Below are 15664 nucleotides of genomic sequence, written 5' to 3'. Positions count from 1 at the left end.
CCTGTCATAAAAACAAGAAAACGCAAGCGTTCTAGAAATCTGTCAAAAACTAAACTAACCAAATAAATATGTTATTATTTATCAGGCAAATAAACTGAATTCATGTCATGATTCAACTGAATCAGTACTTCAAGTAAATAACAACAACAACAACAATAATAATAATAATAATAACAATGTTTAATACATTTTTATAAATCTAGATATATTTGGTAATTGCCAGTACTGTTAATTTAGGGCAGCCGTGACAAACCTTACATTGGGCAGTGGTCTAATAAATTTGTTAAGCACTGTATACGACAATATGTTGTTTAAAAACACATTAGCACACAAAGTAAAACACATGCTGATACAGTCCATTCATCTATTATCTTAATCACAATGTTACAAGAGGCTGGAGCTTATCCCAGCGGAAAATGGGCTAAAGGTGAGTCGTAATTATGTCTTCAGACTGTGAGAAGACACAGAAAAATCCAGACACATGTCCTATCCGTGATTAACCTTAGCACATTAATCCAGATATTATTCTGAATGTTTTTCATGCAACACAGTGGCTGATGGTGAACAGTACTCCTGGCAAATGAAGATGAGAGTTACTGTAGGTAGACGTTTGTTAGATGACTGGATATCAGAGAAATATTTCAAAACTAAACAATGCAAGAACACCATGCACTCACTGTGCTGTTTACACTAAATTCTGACTCCACCATCTGAATGTTACAACTCAAACTGAGACTCATCAGACTAGGCAACATTTTTTCAATCTACCGTTGTCCGGTTTTGTCAGTGTGAATTGTAGCCTCAGTTTTCTGTTCTTAGGTAACAGCAGTGGCATCCAGTGTGGACTTCTGCTGCTGCCGACCATCTGCTTCAAATTTGACGTATCGTGTGGTCAGAGATGCTTTTCTGCTCACCTCAGTTATACTGAGAGGTTATTTGAGTTACTCTTGCCTTTATCTGACCTCTGACATCAGCAAGGCTTTTTCATCAGCTACTACTCACTATTTTCTCTTTTTTAAACTATTCCCTATGAAAACTCCAGAGACTGGGAAAATCCCAGTAGATTAGTAGCTTTTGAAATGTTCAGACCAACTCATCTGGCACCAACAATCATGTCACACTCAAAGTCACTTAAATAATAATTCTTCCACACTGTCATGACCATGTTTATATACTTAAATGCGCTGACTTCCTGAGATGATATTTTCCTTAACTTTCAGTTGAACAGGTGTACCTAACAAAGTGGCCAGTGACCATATTTTTTGCTTAAGTCCTTCAAATTGACAAAAAAGGAGTAGTAGCTAAAGGCTAAATAACGATTTTTGGCAGCAATTTGTTTTAATCAGCAGGTTTAACCCAGTTTAAGGTCACTTTGTAGTCTTGCAAGTAGGTAAAAGAGGAGCGATTAACATACGAATAATTCATTATTAAAATGTTAATACAACCTGCTTCCTGCTGAAATCTCAATCCACTTACACAGTCCATTCTGCTGACCGGGTATTTGCAGTTTTCCATCCTTAGACTGTTTCACTTTACCTCCAGTGTTACTTGCCCATTTCTTTCTTTCCATCAACTCACACAACTCTCCTTTCCTTATCTTTTCAATTTTTCTCCCCCCCCCCCCAACTGTTATGCTCTGCAACAATTTTCACCTATTCTTGTTTTTCATCTTTATTCCAATGTATTTTTTTCTTTTCCCATCTCTCGTCTTCTTCGTCGCTCTTTTCCCTCGAGGCTTATCAGAAGATGGAAAAACCACTGCAGATTGCCTCCTTTTCCCCAGACTTATCTTGGCACAGAAGAATAAAGCATTAATAGTGCAGTTATTTAATATTCTGGGAATTTGTGGATGATTTTATTGCCATTTTATTGCAGTTGAGTTGAGTGATTTTTTTTCTTTCTTTCGTGAGAATATATATACTTGTGGGTGGAATAATAATTAAAGAAATAGGAAATACTGTATATATACACTGAGAAATTCAATCAAGCCAGAAAGTTTATATAATTTCAGCTTCATTTTAATATCTTCATATATTTTCTGTAAGTAAGCAAAAATACATAGTAGTTAACTGACTTTATTTTTCCGTAATCACATCATCTTCATATATTGCCTAATGCATTAATGCCTCCATTGAAATACACTACCACTTTAAATTCTCTATTGACGCTAGCCTTTTTTTATCATAAGCGTGATAAATGATGTCCTGCTGTGACACAGTCCCCAGCACTGTACAAAGGATGACTGATGGAGGATTATTACTGTTTGAAATCAATTATATTCAATTATTTTTGTGTGTGTATATAGTAATGCTAAGATATAATGTTTCATGAAAGTCATTTTTGCAGTGACACCAAATCTGTTCGTGCAGTTTCTCCAGGATCTACATACATCAGCTTTTCAATACTCAAGAGAGTACTGCATGACTGAGAAAGAAACTTCCTCCCTCAAGCTGGATTGCTGCTACTTTAGTCAACCTAGTGATGGAAACTTTCTCACTGATATTATTACACTAGATAAGACAGGAAAAACTGCAGTCTGTCACATAATCTTGGAAAATTAATGTAAAGAGAAGATAACTTGGACTATTTTAAATACACCTCCCCCGTCCTGTTCACCGAACGGAGAAACTGATCTAACTAAACACTAATCTTCAGAGTGGTATTTTTTTGTGAGTGTGGGATAAAATTCATTTCTTCTTCCAAAGAAAACTGAAATTGTATCATAGTATCCCTGCCAGTGTAAGCCTGGCAGGGATACCATGCCAGAGTTGGTACCTCTGCCAAGTCTGGCATGTAAAATAGTAGAACTAGCATAGAAAATGGCCACTTTTATGAGTATATCACATAAATGTTTATCAAAACACCCCAGACACACTACAACTTGACATTTTCTGCTCAAACAACCCTGTGCCAAGTGTGGAGTCTTTCAAGTTCCTGTTCACTATTATCTCTCAGCTCCGGAAGTGGGAGCCCAACACCAACTCTATTCAAAAAGTCCCAACAGTTGACGTCCTTTCAGCTGAGGAAGGATGGCCTATCATAGGAGCTACTGATCAAGTTCTACACTGCGGTCATCAAGTCTGTCGTGCGCAGTCTGCTTCAGACACAAAACAGGTTAGTATGACTACCTACCTAGTACTACTAGCGCTACTATAAACTCTAAAGAATGTAGAGAAAATAACTGGCGTCCCCTTGTCCAGCCTCCAGAACTCCTCAAGAACCAGTGAGCAGGCAGCAAACATGATCAGAAATTCCTCACACTCTGGACACAACTTTTTCAACTCTTCCCCTCCGGCAGGTGTGACAGATCCACCTACACCAGAACAACCAGACTCAGAAACAGCTTCCTTCCCACTGCCATTATCCTCATAAACAACTAAGTTGTACCTATGCCAAGTATTTATTATTAGGTAGTCTAGGTAGTTATTGCATTCTGCTCTGAATCTACAATGACTGTGTTCTACAACAGTTCTACATGTACACAACATTATATTTCACACATAATGCATAATCGTTGTGCTGCACCAGTCTACTTCCTTACGCATGTGTTTGTCTTATATTTTATCTGTTTGTGGTTGGCAGTAAGCCTACTCTGTGTATAATGAATCCATATATAACATATATTGTTTAGACTTTTCTAAACACCCAGTTGCTGGTAATCAGATGAACTCGATTAATTGATCAATGGCGAGTGTGAGCAACTCTAGAAAGCTTTGAAAGTTTGCTGACTTGGAGCATTCAGGTGTGTATTAACACAATGCCACAATCTTCCCAGGAGTGGATGAGAATTTAGCCACAAAGTCAGACCATGCAATTCTTAGAGAAACTACCAAGAAGAGCTACATCTAAGACTCTGAATGCCTCAGTTAGCATGTTAAAGTTCATGACAGTATAACAAAAACTAAGAATAAACAAGTGAGGCCTGTTTGTTAGAGTTGCCAAGACAAAGCATCTTCTATCTACAAAGAACATGGCTTAGGTTTGCAAACTGCAAGACCTCTGGTACAATGTCCTTTGGGAGTGGAGATGTTTAGCTATATTGCAAAATATAAGAAAGCTGTGCCTAAACAAACGTCCACTAATCTCAAAGAAGTGAAGCAACATTGTGAAGAAGAGTGGTCCAGAATTCCTCTACAATGATGTGAAAGAATGAGACATACAGAACATTATTAAAGTTATTGCTGGTTCTATTCAATTAGGGCATATTTAGTTTTTCACAGGACTGTATATAGTGGAAACACCATCAACTGAAGTGTCCTTGTATGTGTAACACCCTTGGTTAAAACAAATCTGATTGTGATCTGATCTGTGAAGGACAGTTTTTAAATCAACTTATAATTTTCCCATTTGAATCGCCAGGTAACAAAAAGATCAGTCACTATGTATGTGGACATAAAAACATGAGGTGAGATGGTAAGCACAACTACCAAGGTGCATTTGAGTAAGATCACATAGTTTGAACTTTACTTACATAAGCTGCTATATAACCTGCCTCTAACAGGCATAGAGCTGCCGAGAGTGAGGATCTGCTACTTTCTCCCCATTCTGCATACATATTATATATATATGACACTGCAGGGCTACTGAGTCCTGCTATTTTGTTGCTATTTTTCCCCTCTATGACTTCAAGCAAATTCCAAGAAAAATACCTTGCAACTCAATAACTGAATTCTCCAATGAAGAAAGCTGCAGAAAAGTCAATAATTATGTTGCTTTTGAATATATTTTACTACTTTGAGGATTTACTTTGGAATCAATCCAAGAACTGAGAGAGGAAAAGTGCTGTGCAGCTATCTTGCCACGTACTGTAATTTGACCAACAGTGAATGATGCAAACTTAAAAAAATGATAACCATTAAACCAAATCCTCTCCTGATTAACAAAACTGATTGTCGTTTTCATTCTAATAGATTTTTTCTTGAAACCAGGTCATCAAATGTTACTATATTTCTTTAAGTAGCAATGTTGAAAGCTTTTCATTAAACTTTGAATGACAGGTGATGCATAGTTAAGCAAAAATACTATGTAACAAAGGAAGAGAAATGTAATAATGTTGGATCAACGCAGCACACAAGCGTTGTGATTGGCCTCTTCAGATCAGAGAGAATAACAATCATCAGGTCAGTATAAAGAATAATAATAACACATCAACAGAAAGACTCAGAAATGTTAGCATTTCAGAGGATAGTTGAAACTATCGCAATGGACACGAGGGAAGGTACAAAGAAGTGTAAAAACTAGAGAGACAGAAGAAGAACAACAAAAAATAACCCCAAAATAAAAAACTGGCCAAAACAAAGAGCGGGAACCCACAGGAGAAAAAAGCTTTGCCCAAAAGAACATTTGGCTACACTCTCTACGGGACTATCCTGCACAATCAAAAATTACACTGAAGGGAGACTATGGGCTCAAATTGTGGTCATAAATATTTTGTACTTGTAAATCAGGATTTGTATGTGTAAAAAGAATTTGTGTGTCTGTAAAAAGATTTATGTGTGGACTCAGCCAAAAAATACATGTTAAACTCAAGTTTCAAGTTACAAGTACGAATTTGACCCCATTTTTCTTCCTTTCATCTGATTGGCCAATGTCATGTCAATCACAAATTTAACTATCCAATCAGAGAACAGATGGGTTTGGCTGTCGGAGGGGCGCTTTTTTGAACTGCAGGTCCTTGAAGGGTAATACAGTTTGAAGCTGGAGGATCTCTATATAAATATCCGATAGAAGCTAGGTCCCCTAACTTTCAGCAGCTGCTGAAAGGATAAAGTTGTGGTATATCAGTGGTTAGAAATACCATTATTACTTTAGGATTAGTTTAACACAAAGTCAGGGTTGACCCGGGACCATGACTGTGAGTCACAGTGCGCAGCATAAAGGTCCTTTCACATCAGACGCAGCATGTGCTGCTAACGCTAACTGCTAACTAAAAGCCAAGGATCCAGAATTTGTTGCGCTGGGGTTTTGCAGCAGCTCTACCTGTACTAGATGCACCTGCTCCTTGTCGTTTCTATCTCTGACTTTATGTCCTCTGCAAGAGTTTCTGTTTTTTTTTTTATCTTCAAATGTTCAATAAAAACATGCATCACTAATTCATAACGAAGAAAGCTTTGTAACTATCCCCACTAGTGAAGACTGTCATTTCCACAACATGGACAACCCTCAGGACAAAGGGACTAAAGACCTGAGTAACACTCTGGGCAACTTTGGGCTGACTCAGCATGTAACAGAGGCCACACATAATAGAGGACACACTCTTGACCTACTGATCTCCAAAGGCCTGAGCATTTCAAAGGTTACTGTGTCTGATGTGGGCCTGTCTGATCATTACTGTGTTTTCTTTGAAAGTAAAATCTCAGCCCACACAAATATATCAACAACAGTGATCACAAAACGGTGTATAACTGAACACAGTAGTGCAATTTTTAACCAGGTCTTCCCATTAACACCTGACCTGCCCAGAGGGTCAGTCAATGAGCTCGTCAATAGCTTCAATGCTAACATGTTAAATGTAATGGACACTATTGCTCCCATTAAGGTGAAGGTTATCTCTGGAAGGAAAAAGTCTCCATGGAGAAACTCCACACTGGTGAAAAATGAAAAAAGAGAGTGTAGGAAAGCTGAGCGCAGATGGAGAAAAACAAACCTCCAGGTTCATTATGACATCTATAAAGAGAAACTTCACAATTATAATTTACAACTGAGGAATGCAAGGAGGTCCTACTTCTCTGACATCATCACTAAAAACAGCCATAATGCTCGGGTCTTATTTTCTACAGTTGACAGGCTAACAAACCCTCCTGTGTCAGTGGCAGCTGAACTTCATTCGACCATGGCCTGCAATGACTTTGCCAAATTCTTCACTGAAAAAATCCAAAAAATTAGACAAGCAATTGGTACATCAACAGCAGATCCAGGATATGTACTGTGTCCACCAAAAAACTGTTTAAACACCATGAAACAGTTTCAACCTATTAACAGCAAAGACCTGGAGGACATCTTAGGTCAACTGAACTCCTCCTCCTGCTGTTTAGATGTCCTGCCAACAAGTTTTTTCAAAAAGGTCTCAAAGACTTTAGAGTCAGACCTGTTACAGATCGTCAACTTTTCTTTATTATCAGGTGTGTTTCCAGAATCACTAAAAACTGCTGTAATCAAACCTATACTGAAAAAGGACAATCTTGACAAGACACAAATGAACAACTACAGGCCGATCTCAAATCTCCCGTTTTTAAGTAAGATCATTGAAAAAGCAGTTTCTCAACAGCTCAGTTACTTCTTAAAACAGAATAATTGCTACGATGCCTTCCAGTCAGGTTTTAGACAGAACCACAGCACTGAAACTGCTCTGACCAAAGTGTTTAATGACATATGTCTGAATACAGACAGTGGAAAAATGTCAGTCCTAGTTTTACTGGATCTCAGTGCAGCATTTGATACAGTTGACCACAACATATTACTCAAACGACTGGAGAACTGGACAGGTCTTTCAGGAACTGTACTAAACTGGTTCAAAACATACTTAGAAAACAGGAAATACTTTGTATCAATAGGTAACTTCACATCTGAGCAGACAAGTATCACATGTGGAGTTCCCCAAGGTTCCATCTTGGGACCCCTTCTGTTTAACATCTACATGCTCCCACTGGCACAGATTATAAACAACAACAAAATAAACTATCACAGCTATGCAGATGACACACAAATATATATCACAATGTCACCAGGAGACCGAGGCCCTGTACAGGCTCTTGGTAAATGCATTGAGGAAATCAATGACTGGTTGTGCCACAATTTTCTCCAGCTAAACAAAAACAAAACTGAGGTAATAGTCTTTGGCGCCAAAGAAAAACGATTACAGGTCACCAGAGAACTTCAATCTATACATCTAAAAACCACAAACCAGGCGAGAAATTTGGGTGTAGTGATGGATGCAGACCTAAACTTAGAAAAACACATTAAGACAATAACAAAGTCAGCTTACTATCACCTCAAGAATATATCAAGGATAAAAGATCTGATGTCTCAACAGGACCTGGAAAAACTAGTCCATGCATTCATCTTTAGTAGGCTTGATTACTGTAACAGCATCTTTACAGGTCTACCTAAAAAATCAGTCAGACAACTACAGCTCATTCAGAACTCTGCTGCTCGAGTCCTCACTAAGACCAAAAAAGTGGACCACATCAGTCCAGCTCTGAGGTCCTTACACTGGCTGCCTGTCCGTCAGAGGATAGACTTTAAAGTTCTGATGCTGGCCTATAAAGCTCTGAATGGTTTAGGACCAAAATACATCAATGACCTCCTGACCCAGTATGAACCTTCCAGATCCCTCAGGTCATCTGGATCCGGTCTTTTATCAGTTCCCAGAGTCAGAACCAGACACGGAGAAGCTGCATTCAGCTTTTATGCTCCTTATATCTGGAACAAACTCCCAGAAAGCCTCAGATCAGCTGAAACACTCAGTTTATTTAAATCCAGGTTGAAGACTCACCTGTTCTCAGCTGCATTTGAATAAAGCACCAAATCCACACTTTAAGCTTAAATTTCAAAACTTACATTTAACTACTGATTTTATCTACTGTTCTGATTTTATCTGTTTTGATTTTATATACTGTTTTGTTTGTTTGTTTGTTTGTTTGTTAATTAGTTAGTTAGTTTATTTGCTTGTTTTAATCAATTTTAAATCATGCTTTTTATTTGTTCTTGTTTCTAATGTCTCTGTAAAGCACTTTGAATCACCTTGTTGTTGAATTGTGCTATACAAATAAACTTGCCTTGCCTTGCCTGTTTGAACTCATCATCTGTATAAAAGACACCTGTCCACAGCCCCTAACAGTCAGACTCCAAACTCCGCCATGGCCAAGACCAAAGAGCTTTCGAAGGACACCAGGAAAAGTATTGTAAACCTGCACCAGACTGGGAAGAGTGAATCTACAATAGGCAAGCACCTTGGTGTGAAAAAATCAACTGTGGGAGCAATCATCAGAAAATGGAAGACATACAAGACCACTGATAATCTCCCTCGATCTGGGGCTCCACGCAAGATCTCATCCCGTGGGGTCAAAATGATCATGAGAACAGTGAGCAAAGATCCCAGAACCACACGGGGGGACCTGGTGAATGACCTGCAGAGAGCTGGGACCAAAGTAACAAAGGTCACCATCAGTAACACACTACAACGGCAGGGAATCAAATCCCGCAGTGCCAGACGTGTTCCGCTGCTGAAGCCAGTGCATGTCCAGGCCCGTCTGAAGTTTGCCAGAGAGCACATGGATGATACAGCAGAGGATTGGGAGAATGTCATGTGGTCAGATGAAACCAAAGTAGAACTTTTTGGTATAAACTCAACTCGTCGTGTTTGGAGGAAGAAGAATACTGAGTTGCATCCCAAGAACACCATACCTACTGTGAAGCATGGGGGTGGAAACATCATGCTATGGGGCTGTTTTTCTGCCAAGGGGACAGGACGACTGATCCGTGTTAAGGACAGAATGAATGGGGCCATGTATCGTGAGATTTTGAGCCAAAACCTCCTTCCATCAGTGAGAACTTTGAAGATGAAACGAGGCTGGGTCTTCCAACATGACAATGATCCAAAACACACCGCCCGGGCAACAAAGGAGTGGCTCCGTAAAAAGCATTTGAAAGTCCTGGAGTGGCCTAGCCAGTCTCCAGACCTCAACCCCATAGAAAATCTGTGGCGGGAGTTGAAAGTCCGTGTTGCTCGGCGACAGCCCCAAAACATCACTGCTCTCGAGAAGATCTGCATGGAGGAATGGGCCAAAATACCAGCTACTGTGTGTGCAAACCTGGTAAAGACCTATAGTAAACGTTTGACCTCTGTTATTGCCAACAAAGGTTATGTTACAAAGTATTGAGTTGTATTTTTGTTATTGACCAAATACTTATTTTCCACCCTGATTTACGAATAAATTCTTTACAAATCCTACCATGTGGATTCATGGATTTTTTTTTCACATTCTGTCTCTCACAGTTGAAGTGTACCTCTGGTGCAAATTACTGACCTCTGTCATCATTTTAGGTGGGGGAACTTGCACAATCGGTGGCTGACTAAATACTTTTTTGCCCCACTGTACTTACCTGAATACCTGCTTGACCTGCTCTTATGCCAACTGCTGTTGAAAGCTTGCTAGCAGTGGAGCTCCAAGTACTGCAACCCTAAATCTGAAGAAAGATGAGAGGATCGCCAATTCCTGTTTGCACTTACCTGAAGAAACTTACAGTACCTGAGTATTATTCCACTTGGAAAATCTGTGTCTGAATGTTAAATTCCAGAGTAACAACTTACCTGAAAATACTTCCCTGATCAGAATCCCAGCTTGAAGACTGACCTCTGATCATTCACTGTTGTTATTTCTTCCTGACTTCTTTTCATTAAAACTGTTTCGACTGTGTCCTGCATTTGAATCCTTTGGGTGAAAGCTTGACAACTGGCTCCATAAAAATTCCCAAAATAATGGCCGCTGTCCCCACAGGCTATCATCAGATGATAGCTGAGGATCCTAAAGTGCCATTCGTTTTGCTGCTGGTCTGCTGAAATTACTGCTAATAAGGACAGTAAGTAAAACCAAACATTGAGCTGGAAGCTGCTGACATACAGATTTAAGATAAGGTGAAATTCAACATTAGGTGATAGCTCTCTGTGGTTTCATTGCTACAATGAATTATACATCTTGATTCGTTCCATAAAACATTGATAAGAGAAGCTATCCACAGTTATTCAAAACACATCAACTGTTGAAGTTTCAGCAGGTAACCTACTGTAGCTTGGTGAAGTGCAACATCTGCACACTTGCAGGAATGTAATGACGTACCAACCAAGAGATTTTGAGTTGTTTGGATGTGTGGGGTTGGAAGTTTTCTCTTGGCTTTACGTTGTCAGAAACAGATGGAGCTGAAGAGTATGTTTACCCTGGACTCTCAGCTTTGATATGCAGATAGGAAGTTCACAGAGAATGAGTGATGCTCTCGTCTGCGCTGCGTTACAGGCCAGAGTAAACACAGTCCTTAATGGACAGAAGAGGGGCACAAACACTCAGACACACCTAAGAGATGTATCGATTCCTCATTTCCTATTCCATTTTACTCAAATTTAAAGGTCACAACTTCAGGCTGGAAGTCATCAGTGAGCAACCTACTGTCAAAGCCTGTAGCTCTGTGGCATGGTCAGGGTAAGTGGCAAAAGACAGAAAGCAACAAAAATAGAGACTAAGCAACTTCAGCTTGTTGCTCCTAAATTGCTTCATTTGCATTTTTACCATTAACTTTATTTAAAAAGAGGAAAACTGTGCTGGATTAGGTGGAGTTTAATTAAAAAATGCAATGCATTTTTAAGAAAATTAAGAAGATTTTGCTGAAACCATAATATTTTCATTTCTCAGCTTCTGAGACTTATCACTTATCCTACTGGTGGGTTTCTGGTTTCGTCTGCATATCGACTCTGATTCACATGAAATCTGAAAAGACATCTCTATTAGCTTCACCCACAATTCACTGCCTCTTTATGAATATGCTGCTGTGACGAAAGGATGTGGAACAAATAGCATTAGCACTATGATGTTGCCTTATCTAGGTCATGATATAACCAGCCTATCTCTGAGTAATCCTCTTGTGGCTGACAACGAATGAAAGGAATAGAATAATAAGACACTCGATTGAGATGTCAGAACAGTCTGGCAGAATGCTATTGGGGTGGAAAGCAGCTTTTGATAAGCGCTGATGCCTTTGTTTAGGCAGCTGGGAGGGAAAGATGGACGTGTTAGTGCAGAGCTCTGCTTATATTTGGGAGGCTGGGGCTTTCCCTTTTCTCTCTCTCTCTCTCTCGCCCTCGCTCTCTCTCTCTCCCCCTCTCTCTCCCTCTTTTGCTCTTTCCCCATGCTGCCTCTCAGACAGCTTTGATCACAGTACCCTTTGAAGCAGTGTTCCAAAATGAAAACGAGGAGAAAGCAGAAGTCATCGCAAGTTCATGCCTAAACTTCCTGCAACTCCAAGCAAAGTGCACATCTTCATTACTGCATATGCTCTGACGGACCTATGGAAATTATTGATGGGGGGTTGGAGGGGTGATTGGTCATAAATCATTAATTATCATGCCATTATGCGTTGTTTCTACTCATCACCACTTTAAACCCTAACGGTAAGTTCGCTGACGCTCTCGCTGTTTCAGATTTCCACAGTAGACCATCCCTGATAGAAATAACCTGACGTTTCTGACCACAGCAACAACCGCAGCAAAGAAAAAAGCAACACTGGTTTCCTTCACTAGGGACCCTACAGTAGATGCGTGAGTCTAAGAGGAACACCCATTTTGGGAAATGCACTTGTTTTCCTTCAGACAATCTGATAATAAGATCAATATTCGTTTCATGTTCATGCATCCGCTGCAGAGATGGGAAAAGGCCCAGTCGAAGCAAAGACAACACACAGGAGGGTACTGCTTTTGGTAAATGCTCAGCCTGCCTCTTTCTTTTTGTTTGATTTATAGATGTAGTACTTACTCGATTAGCTGATCACAAAAAAACCTGATCAAATATTTTACTAATTGATTTTACTAATTGAAGTTAAATTTTGAAATATTCCACAGTTACAGCCCGCAAAAGTTATTAACAACTGAAATTTAATTAGTTATTTTATTAATCATTTAATTAATTTTTAAGATGTTGTTGTTATATGTTGAAGCTTTTTTTTATGCCAACGATGCTTTTGATTGCAGGATGTAACCACATATGAGTATTCAGTGACTGCATCATAGCCTTCATCTACAATCGCATTAATTAACCTTAATGTCACCATTGTTGTTGCTTAAGTATTATGTGCATGCAGCCGTGTATGCTAAAGCTGATGTTGCTGCTAAAGAAATCACAGGAAAAACACTTCATTAGTTACAGCTTGCTAGTCCATGGTTGCAGCTTTTTGCCTTCAGAACTAGTTCTTCACAGCACAGATTCAACAAGGTACTGGAAACAGTCCTCAGAGATCAGTGTCTATAGTAACATGATAGCATCACACAGTTGCTGCAGATTTGGCAGATACAAATCTCTCTTTGTACCATATCCCAAAGGTGCTCTATTAAATTTAGATCTGGTTGACTGTGGAGGCCAATGCATGTTACTGAGTCAACTCAATAACATGCATTTGTTATGTGTGACATGGCACATAATCCTTCTGGAGTCAGCTATCAGAAGATGGGTACACTGTGGTCATAAAGGGATGGACACTGTCCGATTGACTGTGGTGTTTAAACTATGCTCAGATGGGCAGAATACAAGACAGGATACATCCATGCGTTCATGGATCTATGATATTTGATGTATTTAGCTATCCAACTGTTGCAGCAGAAATCAAAACTCATGAGACCAGGTGTGGTTTCTCCAGTCTTCTACTGTCTAATTTTGGTACACCTGCATGAACTGTAGCCTCTGTTTCCTGTTCTTAGTTCATCAGAGTGGCACCTGGTGAGACCTTCTGCAGCTGGAGCCCATCTGCTTCAAGGTTCAACAAGTTGCTCTTCTGCTTACCTTGATTTTAACAAGTGGTCATTTGAGTTACTGCTGCACTCCTATCAGCTCAAAGCAGTCTGGCCATTATCCCTCAACATCCCAGCCTAAAGAACTGCTGCTCATTAGATATTTTCTCTTTTTGAAACCCTTTCCTGTAAACCCTCAAGACTGTTTGTGGAAAAATCCCAGCAGATCTGCAATTTCTGATGTACACAAATGCCCATCTGGAACCAGCAACCAGGTTCAAAGTTCCTTAAATCACCTTTCTTCTTCATTCTGGTGTTTGGTTTGAACTTCAGCAGGTCGCCTTGGCCATGTCTACATGCCTTAACGCACTGACTTGCTGCCAAGTGATTGGCTGATTAGATATTCGCATTAAGAAATAATTGAGTAGGTATACCTATTAAAGTGGCTGGTGAGTGCGTTTCATCACTATTCTTCTTTCACAGTTCTTTCATATCTCTGGATAGTTAATTTGATTTGTTAAATTTATAAACAGCATTTGTCAGTTTAGGTTTATTAGAGTGAGGATCAGACATTGTGATAAAACACGCTAACACAGACATCTTTTTCAACTGCCAAGTGGGTTGAGTACATTTGAGAGAAGCAACTACTGGCAGCCAGAGGGGATGAAAAAGGAGAGCAGAGATGGAGAACATATAAAAGGGACACCATGAGAGTACTGCTCCTAAGCTGGCGTCTCATCTGGAATCTCTCCTGACAGGCTTCTGTGTTGTTTAACTTGAGATGATTGAGAGCGAGCGAGAGAGAAAAGATAAATAAAAGGAAGATAAAAGAGAAGAAGATAAAAAGAAAAAAAAATTACACCCGAGGAGCAAATAAAGGCGATATTAGAGCCTATCCTACATATCAGCTGTACTAATGACTGCTGGAGTTCTCTCTGTAATGCTTTGAGTAACTACATCACCACAGGGTTACTACATGAATTTCACCCCAATCAGCTGTAAGTCTATAAAATATAGTAAGGAACACGGAGTGCTCTTCAATTGTAATCATGCACTGTGGCTCAATTTAGCTCCTGCCATAATTACAAGTAAGTCTGAGTCTTGTAATGAAAGGGAAGGTTGAAGAAAGGTTTAGCAAAAACTAGGTGTGAGCTAAATTAGCTGTGAAACTAACAAATGAAGGCAATTAGCCAGCTAGCCCTCCATCATTGTCTAATTGAGAGAGCAGGCCAAAGACCATCTGAAACAAGTAAACAGTTTCTTTAAGTCCTTTGTAATCTGTTCAGTGGATCACATTTAGGTTATTTTGATTGGACTAATTATTCTTCCCAGTTAAATTTACCCTTCATTCAAATTTGTGTTGTACAGTTATTTCATTTTTAACCTTAATTTATATTTTATTGCTTCTTAGTTAAATTTAACCTTTTTAATTTTTCATATTTATTTCCTATCTTATTCATAGCCTTTTCCTTTTTTGTTTTCTTTAGGTCACGAGCAGTTGTCCAAGCATTTCACTACATATCGTACTGTGTATGACTGTGTACGTGACAAATAAAATTTGAATTTGAATTTGAATTTGAATTTGAAGCATCCTAACAAGAAGCTTCTGTACATTTTTAGGTATCAAAGGGCAAAAAATCAGACCTAAATACCAGAAATCCACAAACGGTTTCATTTTACAAGAAATTACTTTCCCATTTCAGCCACATAATTGACAGAGTCCAGAGAGGGATCTCATGAGAGCCAAAGTAATGATTCCGAAAACTCTGAAGTGATACACACAATCCCTTCCTATTTGCATTGTTTGTGATCACGTAGCAGAAAAGGATGGCAACGAAGGAAAGTGAGAGTGTGAGTTGAAATGGTGAAATAAAAGAAGAGAGAAAGAATGGGGAGTGAAGCGAAGAGTAAACAAAGTGGACAAGAGAGACGAGACGATGATGAGGGGGAGGCGGGGCTGAAAAGGGATGAAGAGAAATGGGGATGGAAAGGATCAGACAAGGATGCAGGATCTTAGAACGAGAGGAGGGAATATCAGTCCTGTAAAGTCAAACTCTTGCAGATGACTGGGAGGCCCTGGAGATCTGTGAGCATGACGCATCCTCTCCTCTCCTCTCCTCTCCTCTCCTCTCCTCTCCTCTTCTCTTCTCTTTGCTTTTTTAGCACACTGTTAGC

General features: G+C 39.4%; 1 protein-coding gene across 3 annotated transcripts in view; it reads right to left on the bottom strand.

Annotated features, from left to right (window-relative positions):
• The window catches only part of LOC101475608 (ephrin type-A receptor 6), an 81360-nt gene that overhangs the window by 25854 nt on the left and 39842 nt on the right, over positions 1-15664 (bottom strand). The window lies entirely within an intron of this gene.

Source organism: Maylandia zebra, linkage group LG1 (genome assembly GCF_041146795.1).
Source record: "Maylandia zebra isolate NMK-2024a linkage group LG1, Mzebra_GT3a, whole genome shotgun sequence".
Classification (NCBI taxonomy): Eukaryota; Metazoa; Chordata; class Actinopteri; order Cichliformes; family Cichlidae; genus Maylandia; species Maylandia zebra.
The sequence above is the reverse complement of the archived record's forward strand: the minus strand, read 5'-3'. Positions and strand labels throughout refer to the sequence as shown.